Here is a 14,695-nt window from a genome sequence, read left to right as displayed (position 1 = left end):
CAGTTTTCCCGAAAGAAATTCAAGGGGACTCGAAAGGGATCGCCAATCGAGGACAAAAGGCCTATACCCATGAGGCATGAAACTCGTTACTGGACAGCATATCTAAGGCTCGCAGTTACCTACACATTGAGGCCAAGTAGAGAGTGACCATGCGCAGACGTAACCTCATAGTAAGAACTTGTGTGGCCGGAAATACATACACAACACAGGCGAAAAAAGAGACCAGTCATTAATCTCCCAGTTCTAACTCTGTGCCCCGTCTAACCCTTGACTATTCTTATTCAAAAAGTAGCGCCTAACTTAACGCAACCCAAGCGACGGACCACTAGAGAACAATCTCAAGACCTGCGATGTCAAACACACCACAGCAACAAGAACACGAATGGACAATCAGAAGTAGTGGAACGATCTAGAATGCGAATTACTTCTGATTTCATAAGCCAAAACCTAACAGATTGTTTGACTGTAAAAATTCCTGATAAAGGAAAGAATGGCGTCCTAGTGCATGAAGTTTCATTTATCATACAACACGTTAGATTGTTCTAATCGACACTGCAGGAAACGACATATAAGTGCAAAATGATACGTCCCCACTTTGTAGTTACTCCACAAAGACTAACTCCGAAACGAATATAACAATGAAGCTGACACGAACCAGGCGGGTCCCACTCTGTAACCCTTCTAAACTTACCTGCACCAACTATCAGCCTATTATCGTGTATTTGTTCAATTTTCTGATGTATTAATAAAAATTCACACGTACAAGCATGAGCGTAACCCATCTGCTCTTGTATCGCCATCCCTGGCCAGCATGAATCAAAGAGGAGGAGTGGTCGTAGTAGTTGATAAACCATACAATTATACGAATGAGCAATTTGATGACGCATGAAGCTGTTGAAGGGCCAATTGCGCCTCCTTGTGAAGGCCAGGGAACACACCGAGTAGCACTGTCGTTGAACTACCAACTAGATAATCGTCCTAAGAAATGTACTATGGCACTGGGAGTTGTGCTATTAGTCGGATTAGAGCCACGTACTGACAGAGGTAAAGAGGGGCCCCGTCCGCAAATTCTCAGGTAGTAAAAAGTATACCACCGAACTAAGAATAAAGAACGGGTATCAGCATTTAAACCGAATAGATGGCCCATGAATCTCTTAAATGCGCCTCCGAGCGAGACCCCATATCTAAGAATACCGTCGAAAGACGCACCTACACGCAGCAGGAGCATTATCCCGATTGCGAACTGCCACTGGAGAGGGCGATGCGATAATAACCTTCCAGGAAGGTGCAACTCTATAAGCTGAACACCATCCAGACACGCAGCTTCCAGCAGCATCATAGGCTCCCTCTCCCATCCAGGGACTGACCTAGGGACAAACCCTGCTTAGCTGCGACAGAAAAAGACGAAACTGCTAAGCCCCCGAGTGTCCGCAGGGTGTTATGTACCACAATCATGGATTCCCCATGCTTTCCCTCCTGGTGAAACAAACAAAAACGCAATCACCAAATCCATTCCCAATCACCTCTACTCCCTCAACTTCCTGACGATACCCACTAGCTCCCCTCCCCATCCAAAACTCGGACCCGATATGTCGTGCAAACGCATCCCATCTGTACCCCACACCACACAGTCGACACAACACACAACATACCCCAACTCCACCCACATCACACTATCAGCACCGATTCTACACCCGCCAGCGACTATCGGCATACCAACACTCGCTGCCCAGAGAACACGTCAGCTGACTCGGATCCTACATGCTCCTCAGCTAGTGACCACCATCACCCGACGAACTCGCATTATGCACCAAATGCATCGTAGTGAAGAAACTCAACGCTAAACTAACTACAATACGCACACTGACACAACAATACCTACATTGTCTGCTTGTATACTTCCCGACTAAAGCGAAGTCACAAAGTGGCATGAACCAACACATCACGACCAGTTGGACTGACACCAACTATCCCTACAACACATATGACAGTCACACATCTAACAACAGTTCACTATACTCAATCAGCGAGCACACGGACTAGATTGGAACTGACCTCCATATACAGGGGGTAGCAGATGGTGGAATTCAATCAGTTTCTTGTGTAGTTTGATTACTCTAGCCAACCTCATCAGGAACGAGTGCAAATCGACAAGAGCGACAAGTTGTCCTGTTCCCTTCGAGTGATGATAACAAATCTTCAGCGATTGCAGATCACAATTGCGATCTTGAGAAGATAACCATAAACTCTATGAGAGTTGAACATGCTTACAGAGACGGAACAAACAACTCTCAGAGTATAGCAATCGCAAAAGACCATGACACAACCACTCCAAGAAAACTGCAGAAAATAACCCCCAAATACTTGTCCTTCACCGTCTGATCGCCCTATATCGAACATGAAAATAAACTCAATCCAGTAATGCAAATGGCATGTTTACACAATGTTGATCACTCTGGATGGAAGTACAAACAACATCACATAACACCATCAGATCCCGATGATCACTAATGGTTATTCCCAGCTTTTCCCGTTAATTCAAGGAAACAGCATATACACTGGGCAAAAGACTAAAATAACAAATATCAAACACACATGATGCTGTCATCGGATGTCTGTACAAAGGTTAAACAGTTGAGATGCAGGTAAAAATGCACCAATTATGTGTTTTAATTTCATTCAAGCAGGTGGCCGTTGCTTTCCTGTTTGTTATTTAGGAAAACTATAGTCGCATCTAAACTATACCCTGTTGTACAAAGCGAGACTTGGGTCAACGCATAAATCATATACCTAAAATCTATACACGACAATATCGAGCCAATCTCTTGTAGGAACCAGTATACTGTATTTTGACAAGAATGGGACTCGCTCTTTTAATTAACTGAAAATAACTATTTACAAATTGACTTATAATCCCTACACAACACAACATGACGAGTCTCAGCGTGCGCGACTTGCCCCGGAAACAGCACCAGTCATGAGACCTCCCTTAAACAAAGTGGGCTCTTCTATTGCTGGCGTCCCGTGAGCATCCTATGCGTTTAAGCGACAACCTTATTGAAGAGACTGATTAACTCGATGACTACTCCTTGTATCCAGATAGTACTCTTCTACTAAGACGCGTGTCGAGCAAGAGTCACAATGATTATAACGCCTTTATAATTATCGCACACGGGAGAACGGTAATTTAGAAGGAAGACATACTGGAGTTGCATTACCCAGTAAATACTTCACATGTTAAGGACGGAGACTAACACGGATGGCTCCCATCCAAAGCCAACTCGTCTATCACCTGCCTATGAACACGTGTACAAAAACATCAGATGCGAAAGAATTCATTCAACTCAGTCTTCGTACAAGGATTTCTGGTACCAAAAGGCTTGTGAGAATAAGAAGTACCATAAAGACTTAACAGGACAAAGTTACAGAGCGGCTGAATAAGTTCAGATCCGACAATTGTGTACAGTAGAAGTCATCGTTGTAATTGACGACCACTATCGTCAAGTGAGTTAGAGGATTTCAGATCGCCTGCAAGACACACCTCAGAGCATAAATCAGGGTCCATAAGAAACCCTCACTTGGGCTTATGTATGCGAGAAATGTACAAGAACGCGAGTGAGAGGGGACACTCAAATGGCAATACTGTAAAGATTCTCACACAATTTGGTGTCTTCCTTCCCTGTCTTCTACCGACGCTAAAGAAAGTACCGTTAGGAGAGTTCCCTTGTGCTCTCCAGGCATTTCACAGATGTGCCCTGGGAGGAGAAAGAATCAACATAAACAACTGCGGTGTGTCAAGTCCCATGTATCAAGCCTACTGGCTTTGTGTCGTCCTGTAGAAACAAATACCTACTTGGACCGAGGGATAGCTGCCTGTAATTACTGGGTATTCATTAGCATGTCTTATCAAAAAAGCTCCTTCCAAGCCTAGCTTGTTCATCTGTGACATTAGTGCTGAGCCATGGCTCGCTTGTTTCCTTATCCCTGTCGGAAGATTTACACTATCCTCCCTTTTTTCCACCCAACACTAACTCCCAATAGTAAAGGAAACATGCACAGAACACTAACACGCTAGGTTAAAGACTCAACCACTGTACTATACATGGAGAAATGAACCAAGTATGTGTCCCTAACTAAGCTAGCGAACACATATAGGAGCATGGTGGGATTTTCACAACAAGGAGTTCAATCAGTCAAACAATTCAGCACATTCCTAGAAAAACACATAACAATCGAGTCATCATGACAGTGTATACTAGAAGTTTAACCTAGTGTCCATCTCCTTCTCCATGACATATCTTTGAGCCCGTAGAGAAACTCTAACTCAGGCGTGGTCTTAGGCGGGCGGTACTCTGGGTACCACAACCGAATCATTCTCTGCTCTTCTCTTCTCTGTTCACTGCCGCGTATATGTTGATATCCCCAGCCCATTTTGCTAAAGATGCGTAAACGTAGACAGACAGCACAGCTTACCGTGTACACTAGGGACATGACTATTCAATGATGGTGTTCCCCACTTTTGCAGCGATTATCTCCCCACAGGGATGACCCGAAACTACCGTCTCAAGTTTTGAGTCACTTAGAAATGTCCCTTGTCTAACACTATTCCGTGAACGTAGAGAGAACCTCCAATCTTTACCAATTAAACATGACCCATCAAAATTGATCCAGACCGAAAGATTACCCCTTGAACCCATGTGTAGAATTCGTACCGTATGCGTCTGAGACAATGCCGTATACCTTACTAAGCTCGACCACGCCACCAATTTTTTTTATGGATAAACCTACTTAAACACCGAGAATCCAGAGGACCCGACACCCATTATCCCCAACCCATCACGCATCCTGTCTCCCCGAGAAAGACAAAACGCGCACACCCAACCTTAGCGTAGCAAGCTAAAAATCCAAGCCACGTATCTATTTATTTCAAAAACTAACCTGGTACACGTCAATATAAAGAAACCGTCACTCATCTTGCCCTTAATCGTTGCACCAGACTATATGAAACTCGTTGTTCCTGAATTCAAACCGCAAATAACCAACGGCCCTTTTATTCAGACTCAGAGCCTACTGAGTGAAGTCTGGAGACATCACAGACTAACTTTCAGTGGAGCTTCGAAATAAACCCAGGCCCGTACCGGCGAAGGACTACCAAGAACCAACCACAATGAAGCCGAGTCCGTATTCTGAACGCTCGTAAGATCTATTCTCGTGCTATTTGAGCGCTAAGAAAGAAGGGCGGTTAGTATTCAAGATGTCAGCCCTAAGCCAAAAGGAATACTCTGAGAATCCTGCAAACCACTGTACACTGCTATTACAGAACACAGCAAAACTGCTATCAAAGCCAGCGAATCGCGAGAATGAAGTCTCCGTGGGGCTCAATTAGGAGAACAGTGGAGAAGCCGGGGCGCCTGGCAAACGACACGGGATTGTAGATCATTCCCCACAACGGGAGGGAGAAGCCACGCAAGCGCACGAGAATAAATGTAGTGCAACCCTTCCCAATTTGTAAGTCCGCGTCCTGGGAGTAAAAGAAGGGACCCTGACCGAAAATGGGTAATTGTAAATGAGATGAGAGAGGCCCGATGCACACTAGAGCGCGCGAGAGCCAAAGGGGAACCACAAAACAGTAGAAGAATTGAGCTGTACTAAGTTTTATGAAGAGGTAAAAAGACGAACTGAAGAGGCGAGCAAGTCCTCAACTGATCCTTCCATTTGTCAAGCTGACGCACAATCAATGAATACAATCACAAAAACAGAAACAATGAAACGATGCGAGCGATGCGTACCTCACGTCACTAGCACTGGTACTACACCCGTTCGATCAGACTGGACGCTGCTCTCGCCGCACAAGGAAATGATAATGGACCGGTACTGCAGGACCTTTGTGACGAATTCTATTATACCCTTTCTAAGCACTGATCATCACGTCCAAACAGGCAGAGAAGCATAGACCCACAACGACAGCAGAATTAATGACGGGCAGACACGCTGGATATACGCCCAAGCGCAAGCAGAAACAGCGGACGGGCCAAACGGACCGCCGCGGAAGTAGTGCAACCGTTATGTCAGGAGACCGATGAAGCCCAAACCAAAGGGCCATGCAAATCCCCAAGGTAAAAAGCTGCTGGTCCCAAGGAAATCTGGAACAAGCATTAACCCCACGGAACAGCGAAGAGACGTGTATAATGGGCTGTGACAATCAACCATCCCAGAAGCGGCATAAAGGCAACAACGGACACGCACGGCACCCCACACACACATACACATGATGAGTTTCAGAAGAATTTTGCCTTTGTTTCTGGACCCGTTTGAAGCTGTAAAGTCTAAAACAATAGAGTTTGCCTGAGTAGTGCGACAATCGCTTGTACCTAGGGCCATTATAGACTGTGAATATAGGCCACATGGTCCTTCGGATGCCAAAGAGACTGGAAAAAAACAGAGAAGAAAGAACAGCACAAAAGGATTATACAACCGACATAGGACCACACCTCAAAGAGATAAAAAATATGGCAAAACACACGGGGAGAGAAAGGAAACCCCGCGCCTACCTCTACTAATATAAACAATATAAGCAACCGCGTTATAAAAAATATGTAAAGTTAAATGTCCAATTGAAGGGAATCCCATAAAAGGAAGCCCGCAAACGCCAGACATCGTCCAATTGAAGAAAAAACCCAACGGAGATGATAGTAATAGCCAGTGGAAAAAACGCTAGAGCGAAACATATATCCCATGATAACGCAGAACATAAAAAGAATAGTTAGGTGTCAGTATAGTCGGCGCCCAGAGTCAAAGAACCCAAACACCCTCCAATTGCTGCTTCTCATCCCCCAGCAGCAATAGTCCATTACCCTATTGAACAGTCGCACACGCATGTAAATATGCCTGAGATTGCCGAAGTGTTTGATTGTTATGTTTATAGTAAGGGACCAAAAAATGGGCCAGGAGCGATCCGTCCTATCCCACCCTCTTGGCAAGGGCAACCGAGGAAAGCGGCGAGACAATGCACCAGTCGTCCCTCCACCGGTCCAACACCCTGGGAGGGACAAAAACATGGCCCTGTTTGATAGGTTTGGCCATATCTGCGCCCAGCCACCCACCAGCCACGAAGCGAAAAGGGCTTGAACGAGCCCTGGATGTGGCCTAGCTCAGCCCTGGCCACCGCCCTAGTGCCGTCCGAGTTAGCGTGCTATAGGTATCCTAAGCGTTCCGAGCCAGTGCTTTCCACATCCTCACTCATGATTCATGATTAGAATATGTGTTAATCCACTCGTACTTCAATTTATTTGAAATTACAAGAAACTTAATTGTTGATTGATGCAGGCCCTACCAATCTAGCATATTATTACAATATGCATTTTTAATGACGATTGCAGGTGATTAGAGCAGTGCTGCGATACAGTGTTCAAAGATATAATCATACAGTGCTGTACGTACCTCTTGAATTTGTAGATGAGAAACACTGCTAAACCCAGGAATACTACTGATAGGAGCATCAGCATGGCTGAACTGCTGTGTCTCGGGCTGGAATCCACCAAGGGCGCTGTAACAGAAGGTAGAGGAAGACAAACGTTAATTAAACATAACAAGAACAGACCAACACAATAAAGGCTAATCTGGGAATGCCTTGGAAATGTCCCTGCTTCATTGCCAATATTGATCCTGTACATTATAATATTGTGTCACTAATCACAACCATGGAGTACAGTTGAGATATCTATTTTGCATCACAACAGTCTGCTACAGTAGGGCTAAATACTGTGCAGTCAATGCAAACGCTTTACTTGAATCAGTTTTCTTTAAACAAAATGGTATTAAACAGGACCACAGTGTACAATAAAGAATGTTGGTGCCACAACATTGTCAAAAACTAAGCCCTTCCAGTGGTTCATATACAGCAACTAATTGCATTTATTTTGTCTGTTTTGTGTGATGATGTAGTCTAGGCCAAAAATAACAGAGCTGGGACGAGGGATGCCTCCACCGCCAAGTTTATTCAACAGTAAATAAATCCGGTTTTGGACTTTGGGTAGATCCACAGCAATGATWGTGCATTTTTAATATCCCACATTTAAAAGACCGTGATAGCGTAAAATTGCTATTTCTAAATGGTTGCCTTTTCTCTAACTAAAAGCCATCTGCTTAAAACAAGCATAGTGAGCATTACATGATTCCAAAGGGTAAATGCTAAATTATGCTAAAAACAAGGCTTTTACAATGACAACTTTCACAAAAGAAAGTGCAACAGTTACTGTGGAATAAACTGGAATAATTGTGATGCTGATTATACTATTTCACACATCCATCTCACCCTCATCTCTGGGGTAAATACATTGACTTTTGTAATGCATATTAACTAATCATTATCAAAGCTAGCACACTGTATAAGTTGTTCTACTTGTGTATTTTTTTCCAGCCCCAGCTCTGAGAGGCAGCTCTGTGATGTCAAGTGGCCTTTCTGAAGCAGCTTGAAGGCTGCTTCCCACTTTTTCTAAGGTGAGACACACACAAACACAAACACACACACCCTAACCCCCCACCCTCGGCTCCAACTTTAACGGCCTGCAACTCTTCAATATGGACCCAGCTGTGTGGTAAGTATGTGTGTTGTATGAGTATAGTAGAAGGAGGCTGGATACTGGCTCTGAATCCATTCATACTCTTAACTCTCAATACTGCTATTTTCCATTGTGGAGGAGGAGATTTTGTGTTGTTTTTGGGTAGACGCTGGCAAAATCATTTACAATTGCAGCCAAGAAGTAGTTATTTGTTTGTCTCATTTTGAGCCAAACTCAAACGATGTAATGTTGTTGATTCTTTTTAGGACATTCTGAATTGCAATATATTATTAACCAAACTTCTCTTTTTTGGTCATTTTTCTCAAGGACTAAATAATCAACAAAATGAAACTCAGTGGCAAACACTCAATTTGTGTTTTGGGATGGTTGTTAAAAGACAGATGAACAGATGTCAGGGCGTCTGATGGTAGAATATAAGATATGCTTGTCTCAAGAAGTTCCACTTAATAAAATCCATCCTTCCCTTCCTCCATTGTCCTCCTCAACAATCTTCATACACCAGGATGATGACAAATATATAATGCGTTATAAAAAAACAGAACAAAACATGTGCTTGCTTATCCTATCCAAATATGGCTCATGAAGCATTATTCCCAGTAAATGAACATTGCATTTCTGACATTAAAAAAATGAAAAACACAGCTAAAAAAAAACAGAAGAATATGTAGAGAAAAATAATGATTTCTCTTGCAGGTACAATACAGTTAATATATGTAATTATTTTTGATATTGTCAACCCTGACTGTTTCAACCTGTCCTTGTGGATTGTCTCCACCACCCCTTCCGGTTATTGCCCATCTTCCCATTTAAACACCCTGTATTGTTTATACACCTGTGTCTCGTGGTTTTGTCCGTTTGCCAGTTATGTTTTGTTTGTTAAGTAAACCAGCATTTTTGTTCTCAGCTCCTGCTTTTCCCAGTCTCTCCTTTTTCTCGCCCTCCTGGTTTTGACCCTTGCCTGTCCTGACTCTGAGCCCACCTGCCTGACCACTCTGCCTCCCCCTGAGCCTACCTGCTGACATGTACCTTTGCCCCACCTCTGTTTTACTGACCCCTGCCTGCCTTGACCTGTGTATTGCMTGTCCCTGTTGGAATATTAAACCATTGCCAATTATACRTGTCTGATTCTGGGTCTTACCTTGTTTCCTGATTGATACTAACTTCTTTCCTTACCCACAGYTAGCTGTGTGATSTAAACGATTACTCTTGCTTCTGGCTTTAGTTCAAACWCCACCAGGTTCTGGTTCAGAGCKCTGGCAAGTATCTCAGAGATCTGTTGAARGAGATGAAAGAAGCATCATTTAGTCAAACAATTTTCGCCCTTTACAGCTCTTTCAATTCACACACACTGCATAATTAAATATGCATCTTGTCATGATACCGACCACTTTGGTTCAATTGTCGGACTCGGGCGCATAGAATTAATGTGTCTGTGTCTGTCATTTCAACCATGACAATGCCTTTATCCTATTGTGTGAATTGGCGTGAAGGATTGGAAACAATTTGTCATACATGCAATGACATAATTACAATGACACTCAACATGTCAGTGTTCAATGTAACTCTAGATTGCTCTAGCTCCACTTCGCTCTGTTTCTTGCCCTCTGATTGGTTCTTGTGTGGTAACARGAAGAGCTCAGCGGCCGTTGGCACACCTGGAAACACTGCAACCAATAGCTGATCCTCTGGAAAGTCTGACACCTGTTGACAATGAACAATACTGTTACAATATGTTCATACTTGTATGGTATTCTTAGTCTACAGTCCAAATTACTGCCCTTAGATTATATACATATTTAATATGTTTGAAATCAAAGGAGAGGGAGGTGACAATTAAATACATTTGGGCTTGACCAAGATGTGGTAATAACCAATACAACCTCCAGGTAAACAATGCTACAATATGTCACCAAACCAATAGATGACAAGTCAACATTAATACAACAAAAAAATTTTGGTGACACTTTAATTGACACCTAGCATTATAATACGTTATGACGCGGTTATAACCATGTCTTAATATGTCATAACATTTTACATAACGTGTCATAACATTTTCATTACACTGTCATTACATATATATTTAGACTTGTTGTGACACACAGTACCAGTCAAACACTTGCTCTGGGAGTGCAGAGCTGCCAGGGACCTGTGGAAGGAAGCAGGCCCAATGATCTCCCCGTGTCTGCCAGCAGGGGAGGACCTTACGCCCCAGCTCGTGCTGTATGGGGTGGGCCGAAGGCCTATACCAAGCTCTGGCCTACCCTCATGTGTCTAGGATGCACTGTGGTCCTCCCGCAACCTGCTGGTAGTTTTTATGTGTATAAAATGATGTGCAGAAATATATGGGCTGTTATAAAGGAATTGAAACAACAAAGCTTTTCCAAAAGAAAATTTTTAAAAACTGTCAAAGATTTGGACACACCTACTCATTAAAAGGTTTTTCTTAATTTTTTATATTTCCTACATTGTAGAATAATAGTGAAGACATCAATACTATGAAATAACAAATATGGAATCAAAAAAACAAAAAACTGTTTTTATTTACTAGTCTTGAAGAGATCTCATTAGTAGCCACTTGCTTTGCTTGATGACAAGATTGCACACTCTTGGCAGTTTCTCCGATCAACCCTAGCTCTGCAGTCATGCGAATGCGCTCATTTAATATGTAACAGATGTGGCGTTGTATGAAGAGATTACATTTGTTAAAATGTGGCTTTCCGTTCTAAACGCTGCTTTGCAGGCCAATCAGTTATCTTGTCTTGTGACAAGGTAGCGGTGGTACAGGTATAGAAGAAGATAGCCATATTTGGTAACAGACGAGTTCATGGTTCATGGGCATAGCAAACTAAGTCAAATAGGGCAGTTCAAAAAGAAACCAACGCCAGTTCAACATTACTGTTAAGACATGATGTAAAGCCTTTCAAGAACTTTCAACGTTTCTTCAAGCGCAATGTTATAAGCAGAACCTATCATAGTGCCTATGATGAACTGTCTCTCATTCATGAGGAGACCACTGAGGAAAAGCGAACAGAGTAACTTCTGCTTGGCAAGACATAATTCTTATTACAGTTACAGCTCAGAAATTGCAGCCAAAAAATATTAAGAAATTAAAATTTTTCCCCCAGAGTTTAAGGTAACAGACACATCTCAATATCCATTGTTCAGAGGCAGACTGCATGAAATCAGGCCTTCATTGTCGACATTTTTTATTTTTATTGTTTTTATTTAACCCTCTCTGGCGGCAGGCGTGCAGCTTTTAGCGACCATCTCGACAACAACCGGTGAAATTGCAGAGCGCCAAATTCATTACAGAAATAGTAATTAATAAAAAACTTAAAAAATAAGTGGTTATACGTCCCGGTTATAAGATTAACTTTCTTGTTAATCCACACATTGTCAGATTTCAATAAGGTGTGGAATTCTTTCAATACTGTTGGAAAAAGCATTCCAGGTGAAGCTGTTGAAGAATGCAAGAGTGTGCAAAGCTATCATCAAGGCAAAGGGGTGCTCACTTTGAAGGCAATCTACAATATAAAATATATTTTTGATTTGTTTCACACTTTTTTGGTTACGACATGATTCCATATATGTTATTTCATAGTTTTGATGTCTTCACTACAATGTAGAAAATAATACAAAATACAGAAAAACCCTTGAATGAGTAGGTGTTTCCAAACTTTTGACTGGTACTGTATGTTAAAATATTTKATGTCTGGTTATGACATCTATGTAAGTGTGTCAAAGCCTACAAAATCTACCACACAAGGCAAACCAATCCATTCTACTTGTACCTAGTATGTTATATAACATTTCCTAAAATTGGCAATTTTACCACCATTGTAATTGTACACACATTGATGTCAAACATGTGCCGAGCCCAATGCTCTGCTGATGACTGAGATGAATGCAGGAGAAGGACACCCTCTTTGGAACGTATAACTGACATATGGTCATGTACGTGATAGACTTATCTGGCTTATATTATTATTACCCTTACAACAACAAAACAATTCCATATTTTGGAAACAAAGTTTGTTTGTTCACAACATTATGTACATGTATACTTAGCGTGTTAATTAACTGCTAACATTAGCTAGCCAACCATAGCTAGCTAGTTGTTGTTCTTTGTCAATGGGTTTTTGTTACATTTAGCACACAAGACTCTTCTATAATTATTTTGTACAAGTAGCACTATATAGAGAGAGTGAATCAGATGTACTGTTGTTTTCTCAACAATGCATTGGGTGTAATTAGTTGTTTTGAACACCCCCCATATTTAGTGGTAGGGAAGCTAACCTTAGCTAAACATACACTAACTAGATGGTAGCTAGCTACATGAATAGTTGAGTGGTAGGGAAGCTAACCTTAGCTAAACATACACTACTGTAACTAGATGGTAGCTAACATTTAAGTAGCTAGCTACATAAGTAGTTGAGAGCTAGCTTTAGAAAATAAAACATTTAGAAAACAGGATTGTAATGTATTTGAGAATGTGTGAAAGTGTTTGCTGTTTTCCATAATACAGTATATTTGGTATGGAGTTTTTAGCTTTCTTTAGTGGTGTCAYTGCATTGTAGCATACTCTATTATATTCAWCTGCTGCATCCAAGGGAAAGGAACCTTCTTGGCAGGGAAAAAACACATTTGAATAAATACTACAATTTAGAGTTAAATCCTTCGATGTTGTTGTAATTACTTGTTTTCATCATATTTTGAATAACCTATGGAAAAAACATACTGTCATGAAGCATTATGACCATCCTGTGTGACTTTACTTGGACTAAGAAAATACAGTTTATGTCACTGTCATTAAGCATTATGACCATCCTGTGTCTCTTTACTTGGATTAAGAAAATGCACTTCATGACACCAGAAAATGACACCAGAAAATGTAATATAACATAAACATACTGTTTACAAGTAGGCTACGGTGTAATGGAATGATTTGCTTTGTGTGGTAGGTTTTGTGGGTTTTGACACTCTTATGTAGATAAAAATAATAATAAAATAATAATAAAATAATGCAATATGTCACAACAGGTCTAAATACATGTGCCATGACAATGTTCTGACCATATAATGAGAGTTTGTTGTTTCAGCTGTTATGACCTACTATGACATGGTTATGACCGTGTCATAATGTGTTATGACCCTAGGTGCCAAATAAAATGTTACCCTTTTTTCAATCCAATCTCAACCTCCATGTTTTCGCSAAAGTGTATTTATTTCTTGATGGGAAAAGTACATCTTGCCAAACAACTATTTTTCCATGACSTCAAAATAGCTGCTACTAAATGTTTTTCAATATAACGGCCTTCATCCACTTTAGATTAGCAGCGAGGCACGGGTTCCAACCAGCAATAAGTGTCCATTTTAAAAGCCACTAATGTTTTTAGGGGTTCTTTATAGGGCTATCGGCGGACAATGGAGTGGCGTAGTCGGCAAGTCACATACACATGAACCACATACATTTTCAAGCCTTAAAATCACTATTTGAGTAGCAAAGTAGTGGACAAATAGAGAGCAAAGGAATGACTTGCAATGAGGGAAAAGAGGTAAAGAAGGAATGGGAGAGGTAAGGGGATAGGATGCAATTGCGATTACTCATTAGTCTAAAAAGCATTCTGGCTCTGAGTACTTGGGTAGCGCTGGCATTTTATGCCCCCCAAACTCATTGGAAAAGTCAATTGAAAAATCTGATATGGGTTAAGGGAGGAGAGCAGGTGAGTCAGACAGATGAGTGAGCGTTTGAGGGAATTTTGTCCAAGCTCAAATGTGGCTGAAAAACCACCTCTGCAGGGCTGTATCTTGTCGCTTTAATAAAGCTAAATAAATAAGATGAAACAGTTGTCAATTACTATTATAAACACACCATGAAGTGGATTCTGTTTTTCATTCGTCGTGAACGATATTGGGTTATTTTATCTCCCTAACTCCGTCCATAGTGCATTATTTCCAACAATGTTGTTATAAATAGGTTATGATGATTCACCTATAACTATCATTTTATTCTGTGAAGTAAAGTACAGTCGTCACCCAGGAAAGGAAGGGGGGGAGTACCTCTTTTCATATAAAACGTTTTGTTATACAACCTTTTAGGCTCTACAATA

General features: G+C 41.5%; 1 pseudogene; it reads right to left on the bottom strand.

Moving 5' to 3' along the window:
• LOC111949325 (VPS10 domain-containing receptor SorCS3-like) overlaps positions 1–14,695 on the bottom strand; it is a 478,568-nt pseudogene that overhangs the window by 407,088 nt on the left and 56,785 nt on the right.

This window comes from Salvelinus sp. IW2-2015, linkage group LG1 (genome assembly GCF_002910315.2).
Source record: "Salvelinus sp. IW2-2015 linkage group LG1, ASM291031v2, whole genome shotgun sequence".
Classification (NCBI taxonomy): Eukaryota; Metazoa; Chordata; class Actinopteri; order Salmoniformes; family Salmonidae; genus Salvelinus; species Salvelinus sp. IW2-2015.
Note: the sequence above shows the minus strand (reverse complement) of the source record. Positions and strands in the feature narration are given on the sequence as shown.